The sequence below is a fragment of the Armigeres subalbatus genome, chromosome 3, assembly GCF_024139115.2.
Source record: "Armigeres subalbatus isolate Guangzhou_Male chromosome 3, GZ_Asu_2, whole genome shotgun sequence".
In the NCBI taxonomy this organism is placed as follows: Eukaryota; Metazoa; Arthropoda; class Insecta; order Diptera; family Culicidae; genus Armigeres; species Armigeres subalbatus.
Window position 1 is genome coordinate 182,046,340 of NC_085141.1, and position 7,901 is coordinate 182,054,240.

General features: G+C 37.5%; 1 long non-coding RNA gene across 2 annotated transcripts; it reads right to left on the minus strand.

Moving 5' to 3' along the window:
* Positions 1 to 2,917: 2,917 nt before the first annotated feature.
* Positions 2,918 to 4,243, minus strand: LOC134221447 (uncharacterized). Of its 2 annotated transcripts, XR_009982352.1 has the most exons (4): positions 3,775 to 4,243; positions 3,456 to 3,527; positions 3,356 to 3,392; positions 2,918 to 3,288 (listed from the first exon to the last, which is right to left on the minus strand). It is a non-coding gene; the product is annotated as an uncharacterized LOC134221447 (long non-coding RNA). The 2 variants fall into 2 exon arrangements; XR_009982351.1 differs by lacking the exon at positions 3,775 to 4,243 and having other exon boundaries at positions 3,456 to 3,572.
* Between the last annotated feature and the right edge of the window lie 3,658 nt (positions 4,244 to 7,901).

Consider the following 7,901-nt stretch of genomic DNA (forward strand, 5'->3'; position numbering starts at 1 on the left):
CATCCAAGGTGGATCACATTTATCCCAAACTCGATTCCAAGTTCGATCCAGCTACAGTGGTGAAGATTATCGGAAGCAACGTATACATGCTGGAGAACGTACGGAATGGCAAGCGTGGTCAGTACCTAACCAAGGACATTAAACCCGACTAGTGCAGTACTTAGCAAGCTATGTAAACAGCAAAGGCTATCAACTACAGATTATCCACGGAGAATCAACAAAACACGGAAAGCAGTCAGGATTCAACGGTGTAGAACGAGTAAGTGGACAACAACCGAGGGTAGCAGGAGATACGCAGTGAAGAATCAAGCGAACGGGCTCCGGAAACACGGAGGACCTGGACGGTGCTGCTCTACGCAGAATAAACTTCTCGGCACCGGAATCAAGAATCACCGAAAGGCGACAATAACTCATCATCCCGTGGTGAATTTCAAATTCACCACTCGTTTATCTGCATACATTTTCAAAAGCCCATATCTGGCGTAATAGTTTTCGTACAGTGCCAATACTCAAATTATGATTGTTCAACATAACTAAGCAAACGATCTTCCATTATTTCAGCCCCATACGCGTTATGGTTCTTTCATCTCGTGCTCTTGAAAAATATATCTGAAAAGCACGTGGTTTACAAAATGGCCGATTTCTGGCTTCATTCTATAATCACCTTAAACTACCTTTCCACCTTGACACTCCCTCAGCTATGTAAGAGCATCATTATCGGTCGCGAGCATTTTAATCACCCGCTCAGCGCTTTCATTTTAGTTTCGTCACTCGTTTCCGTATCGGTCACTGTTTTCGGCTCTCAATTTGGTTGCTGTATTCCGTACCGGTGACGTTTGACAGTTGAAAGTTCATCAAATAGCAGCGCTCTTATCGCGCTACCAAATTTGGTCAGCTGTCAGTCGCGCTACTGTTATAGCAACGCGTTTAGTAGCGACCGGTAAAGTGTCAAGTAATGATACTGCGCTGCCAAACGGCTCAAACTCACCACCGGTAATCTTGCTCTAAGCAGCAATCGCTGCCAACCACAACCTTAATCAGAGAATCAACAAAACACGCTATGCTGTCATCATTACATCAAGCAACACTAAGACCAAGCGGCCTACCACAGGCAAGGGAGACTGAAATTCTGAAGCTTGGAGTAAGAGGCTCCAGATTCCACTAAGTAGTAGTAGCCGAAAGCGGAGGAGGAGGAGGTGTTCATTGTTTCGCATTAAGAGCCCCGCACATAGGATTCGTTTGCGTTGCGTTTGACAGTTTTCCCATGGGAAATTCTGGGCAAGCACGTGTTTTAAAGGGTGTCATTTATTCTCCCTCCTTTTTCCGGGCAGATGCGTGCTTTAAAAGAAGGAAGTATTCACTCTTTTGCATAACTACGGACATGCAGGTGCTTTAAAAAGGTGTCTTACTCTTTCGCATTAGTTCGGGCGATTGCGCGCTTTAAAAGAAGGAGGAATTCACTCGCATTATTCTGGGCAAGTCGCTTTACAAGAAGGTGACAATTATTATTATTATATTATTCCGGGCAAGTGCATAATTTGAAAGAAAAAAGAAAAAAGTAAGGCGAGAGCTTGTCCCGGGTAAGTGCGTGCGTGAATTGTATTTAGCGCATTAACATTATTTGTTGCTGAAAATAATTATATCTGTTCCATACACAGGACATGTATTGAAGAGAAAGAAATAATTGCTTAGGTATACTGAAAGTCACATCACGTTTTCACAAATTTCTCGTTAAGGTCGTGAAGCTAGATTTGCTTTCATTCTCTCCGCTTCCCGATTTCCGAATTCTAAGTTGGTGCTACGTCGACAATAAACACCGTCTCTAGCAAGGTCTCTGGCATTCGCTCTTTCGCATTATTCCGAGCGCTTCTGGCTCAAATACCTATTAGGATAATTGTTAGCATATGGAAAAGTAATAATTAAAATTATTGGGTAATATTTTTGCCTTTCTCGTATACAAAGTATACGTAAGGGGCTGTCCACAAACCACGTAGACCGAAATTTCACATTTTCAACCCCCTCCCCCCTAGTAGACTTTCGTAGACTTTTCCGAAACCCCTCCCCCACCCCCTTGAAGTCTACGTAGACTATTTCAAATTTTAATAAATATATGTGATTGGCAAAAAATGGAAATCAATCACTTTTTCAGCAACATTACACTAAAATTCAAATTTCAAACATAACAAAATCAAACTGAACAAAATCCAACACAATATCAATTAGAAATTCAAAACGAAATCAAATGTCCGTAGCTCCTGAAACCAAACCTCGAAGCCAATTAATTTAATTTCTGTTGAATTTTATTCCATCTAGAGGAATAAATCCGAATTATAATTCTTTATGCCGATTCAAATTTGTAAAAAACCCAAGAATTTTCAGAATTTCGGAAAATTACGAGAACGTGAAGTCCCGCATAATTCTAAACCATTCATAGACGATATCTCTCACTGTTGTTAACCTTTTCTGTTAATGTTAAATAACCATATATCCACATTCTGCCGAATGGTTTTGACCACATCATAAAAGGTTATTAGCGGAATCACCATATGTTGAATGGGTTGTTAAGTTAGGTTACCATAAAAATATGGCCATTTTCTCAAACAAAATTTTCGCTCAACTTAATACCAAGCAGTTGATGTACTATCCATTTTTTAGAAGCTGAACTGCAACTCATACTGTGAAGTATAGATAGTGGAATATATAGATGAGCGAAGATAAATCCTCTGTCTCCAAACGAACTGTCAAACGTGTCTCCAAACGAGCATGACGTCACGATTTCAATGGAAACGTTAAGGGCTGTGACGTCATATGCGCGTGTGCACGGGCAAAAAAATCGACTCAGCCATGCATTCGCTCATCTATAGATTCTACTATCTATACTGTGAAGTAATTTTTGGAGAATAAAAAGAAAGAATAGTTGTGACATTATATTATATATTTATGCCAAAATTAAAAATACGTACATTCGAGATGAAAAATTGAAAAAAAAAAAACAAATTAGTTCTACTCATTTTTATTAGAATCAATATATGTATAACTTAAATCACTTGTTTATTAATATTATCCGCACTAATCCGCACCGTTATTGTTGAGGTCTTGTTTGTCCACCCCGCAAAACCACCTACGGTATGCGCCGTAGTTTTTCCTGCATAGTGGCGCAAAAACAACACCACATTAAGCTGCTCCGCCACAGGAATCTACTGGATGCTGTCGTAGAATCCACCTGGTACGAAAACATCCGGAAGGAGGTTGATTTCCATAATTTTTTTCACCGGTCACAGTAGTCATCTAGAAAAGTTTATATGGAACTTCGATGTGAAGATGGCCATCAATCTAAAGTTTTAATATGTCTTACCTTCAATCATGCTGTATTACGTATTCGATAAGGGCTCCTGTTGAATGAAATACAAAAAATATGATTTTTGTTTCTGTATAATAGATAAAAACAAACTCACTTTTTCCATCACGAACAGCAAGACGACCAGACGGAAATAAACAAAGATGGCAGTTCAATCAAAGTTAATTGCCTATTTCCGGGGATTAAACCACCCGACTTGGACGTTAATTTACAATGTTATGAAAACTCATATGTGGATATGTACGTTATGTGGAAGATATTGATTTGGAAAATGTATTGGAGGTAACCACTTTCCCTTCGATGGGACTCGAACCCATGACCCTACAGTACTGTAGGGTCATGGGTTCGAGTCCCATCGAAGGGAAAGTGGTTACCTCCAATACATTTTCCAAATCAATATCTTCCACATAACGTACATATCCACATATGAGTTTTCATAACATTGTAAATCAAAGATGGCAGTTGAATAAAGCCAAAACATTACTGAAAGTTCCTGCATGCACACTAATGTAGATAACTGTAACAGATGGAGTAGGTTTAACCTGAAATAGTTTGATGCTTCAACGTATGTGTGACATGTTTCAAGTATATGGAGATCAAATAATTATACTCAGACTGTATACTGAAAAATCACAGCTTGTTAGACGATCCATTTGCAATTTTATATCATTTATATTATCAATCGCAAAATCGCAAATCGCAAAACTTTTCTTCGACGACATGACATAAACTGATAATCAGATATGACGTAGAGTCATTGTTATATAAAGTAAAGCATTGAAAAATAACTAGAGTACGACATTTCCTCAATCATAAATTAAAGGGTGAAGACACGTATTAAACTTCGTATTTAGTTATGACAATTTGGCAAAATCTTTTTCACTATGCGGGGTCTACATAAGCTTTTTGTGAAAATTCCTTAGAATTTCTCGATTGATAACCTTTAAAGTTTCCAGGTAATACTCCAAAGAACTCTCCGTGATAATTCCTTGTAATATCCCGCTGAATAATTCGTTGAAATCGCAAGATTTTTTTTTCTAAATTCCAAAAGTTTTCCCGTTAAACTGTCTATTAATTTTCCGCGAAAATTTAGAGTTGTTTCCCGTTGAATTTTAGCATGGTTTCTTACGATAATAAGGAGGACATTTTAAAAAAATCCTATGGACGTTCCAAAGATTTTTCCAAATAATTTCCGGTGGAAATTATGGAGAATTTCAGTTGAATTTGTGGTAAATTTATCGTAAAAAATTCGAATAAATTTTCATGAAAATTACAAATATTTTCTTACAAGAATTGCATTTTTTTTGTGGAAACTCAAAGAGTTTTTGGTGGGAAATTCAAATAATTTCTTGTGAATCTTTTCATCAATTTCTTTTTCCATCGATAATTCAAAAGAAGTTGCATTAGAACTGCCGAAGAAATTGTCGTTAAATTTCGAAGTATTTCGCTTATATGTATGTCCAAAGAATTCCTCGCGAAAATTCCAAGAATATCCGAAAATAAAAAAAAATCCTGGAGACTTCCCAAAAAATCTTCAGTGAAAATTCTGAAGTGATTCTCGAGGAAATTTCGAAGAATTCCCCTTACAAGTTCAAAAGAATGTCTTTTGGAAATTCCAAAGACTTCTTCTTGGATATTCCAAAATAGTTCCTTTGTAAATTCTAAAGAATTTTCCGTTGAAGCGCGACATAATTTTCCATGGAAATTAAATAATCACTTGTAGTTTCTAAAGAAGTTCCTGCTGAAAATCAAAAGATATTTTAGTAGAATCTGCAATGTAATCAATGTAATCCAAGTGGAAATTTTGAATTTTTTTCCAAAGTTTGTATAGAACACTTTGGAGAACTTTCCTGCTCAACACAGAAGAATTTGCTGTTGAAATCATGATATTTTTAAGCCGTAGTTCAGACTATTACTTCAGTGAAATCCATAAGATTTTTCTGGAGCAATTCGAAAGATTGTTTCGGTAAAATCTTGCAAAAACCAGAAAAAAACTATTTAATAAAAATCAAACAAGTGAACTTCGCACAAAGCTGCTGTATGAATTGTTATCCTAAAAAACCCAGATTAATCCACCTAGCGGTGATGGTGCCTTTCTCGACCTTCGTAAAATGTGTTTGCTTGAAAGTAGATGAGCTAGTAGCTAAGAGTAAAAAAGAAAAACTTCTAGGCCGGAAAAACTTGAAAATCGGATTATTTCAAGCAAAGATATTGTAGATCCAGTTGAGAACGCGAGATCTCGGTTCGGTTTTCAACTTGATCAACAATATGCTAATAAGAATTTCGACTATTTTTTTCCTTTTCCAATCTTTTGATGTACATTCCCCTGTTTTATTTTACCCAGTTATATATTTTAAGTATATCACATTTGGATGCTTGTTAAACTGAAGCTCTGACTACACAAAAAGAAAACGGAAATGTCATTCCCATCGAGCGAGCGGAGGGCAATATTTGTTATGATATAAATCTCATGACCGTCCTTCTGCCAAACTCCCGTATGAAGAGGGAGGGAAGTGTATCAGTGTGGAAGCATCCGATGGTTCGTTTCGGAGAGAAATAATAGCCTTTCGGTACAATTTTGTAGCACAAGAAAGGCAAAAAGTATTTTGGCCATATTTTCTAAGGTCCAAGCTGGCCAATTTTCAATAGAAAATAATAGAATAGGATTCCGCGTCCAATGCAATTTGTTGTGAGTAAATCGATTGAGGGTAAGTGCATTAAAATGAGCTTTTAACGCGCTTTTTTATAACATAAAGCATTTTGGCCATAATTTTTGTGCCCATAGTCCGATCTTCCAAATTTTCAATAGAAAACAAAACGACAGGATCCCGCGTCGAATGGAATTTGTTGCAAGTGGATAAGTACCAAAAAAGTGAACTAAACTTTTCGCACTTTTGGTGCGAGCACACACATACATACACACCCAGAGACATCATCTCAGTTCATCGAGCTGAGTCGATTGGTATATAACACTATGGGTCTCCAGGTCTTCTGTAAAAGTTTGGTTTTGGGGCGAACATTTAGCCTTTTTGTATACTTTGTAAACAAAAGGCAAAAATGGTGTTTCGTCCGACCTGGTCAATTTTCAATAGGAAACAATGGGAAAGGATTCTGCGTCGAATGCAATTTGTTGCGAGCAAATCGGTTGAGGATAAGTGCCCGAAAAATGAATGACATTTTTTACGCGATTTTTACGTATAAATTTGTATTTTGGCCATAACTTCCAATCCCATAGTTCGACCTGGCCAATTTTCAATAGGAAACAATGGGACAGGATTCTGCGTCGAATGCAATTTGTTGCGAGCAAATCGGTTGAAGATAAGTGCTCGAAAAATGTGTGACATTTTCTACGCGATTTTTTCGTATGGCTTTATATTTTGGCCATAATTTTCGATCCCATGGTTCGATCTAGCCAATTTCAAATAGGAAACAATGGGACAGGATTTTGCGTCGAATGCAATTTGTTGCGAGCAAATCGGTTGAAGATAAGTGCCCGAAAAATGAGTGACATTTTCTACGCGATTGTTTCGTATGAATTTGTATTTTGGCCATAACTTTCGATCCCATTGTTCAATTTGGCCAATTTCGAATAGGAAACAATGGGACAGGATTCTGCTTCGAATGCAATTTGTTGCGAGCAAATCGGTTGAGAATAAGTGCCCGATAAATGAGTGACATTTTTTACGCGATTTTTTCGTATGGCTTTATATTTTGGCCATAATTTTCGATCCCATGGTTCGATCTAGCCAATTTCAAATAGGAAACAATGGGACAGGATTTTGCGTCGAATGCAATTTGTTGCGAGCAAATCGGTTGAAGATAAGTGCCCGAAAAATGTGTGACATTTTCTACGCGATTTTTTTGTATGAATTTGTATTTTGGCCATAACTTCTGATTCCATAGTCCGATCTGACCAATTTTAAATAGGAAATAATGAGACAGGAATCTGCGTCGAATGCAACTTGTTGCGAGCAAATCGGTTGAGGATAAGTGCCCGATAAATGAGTGACATTTTTTACGCGATTTTTTCGTATGGCTTTATATTTTGGCCATAATTTTCGATCCCATGGTTCGATCTAGCCAATTTCAAATAGGAAACAATGGGACAGGATTTTGCGTCGAATGCAATTTGTTGCGAGCAAATCGGTTGAAGATAAGTGCCCGAAAAATGAGTGACATTTTCTACGCGATTGTTTCGTATGAATTTGTATTTTGGCCATAACTTTCGATCCCATTGTTCAATTTGGCCAATTTCGAATAGGAAACAATGGGACAGGATTCTGCTTCGAATGCAATTTGTTGCGAGCAAATCGGTTGAGAATAAGTGCCCGATAAATGAGTGACATTTTTTACGCGATTTTTTCGTATGGATTTGTATTTTGGCCATAACTTTCGATCCCATAGTTCGATCTGGCCAATTTCAAATTGGAAACAATGGGACAGGATTCTGCGTCGAATGCAATTTGTTGCGAGCAAATCGGTTGAGGATAAGTGCGAATGAGAATGAGTGACATTTTTTTAGTAGTTTTGCGCACACACACAC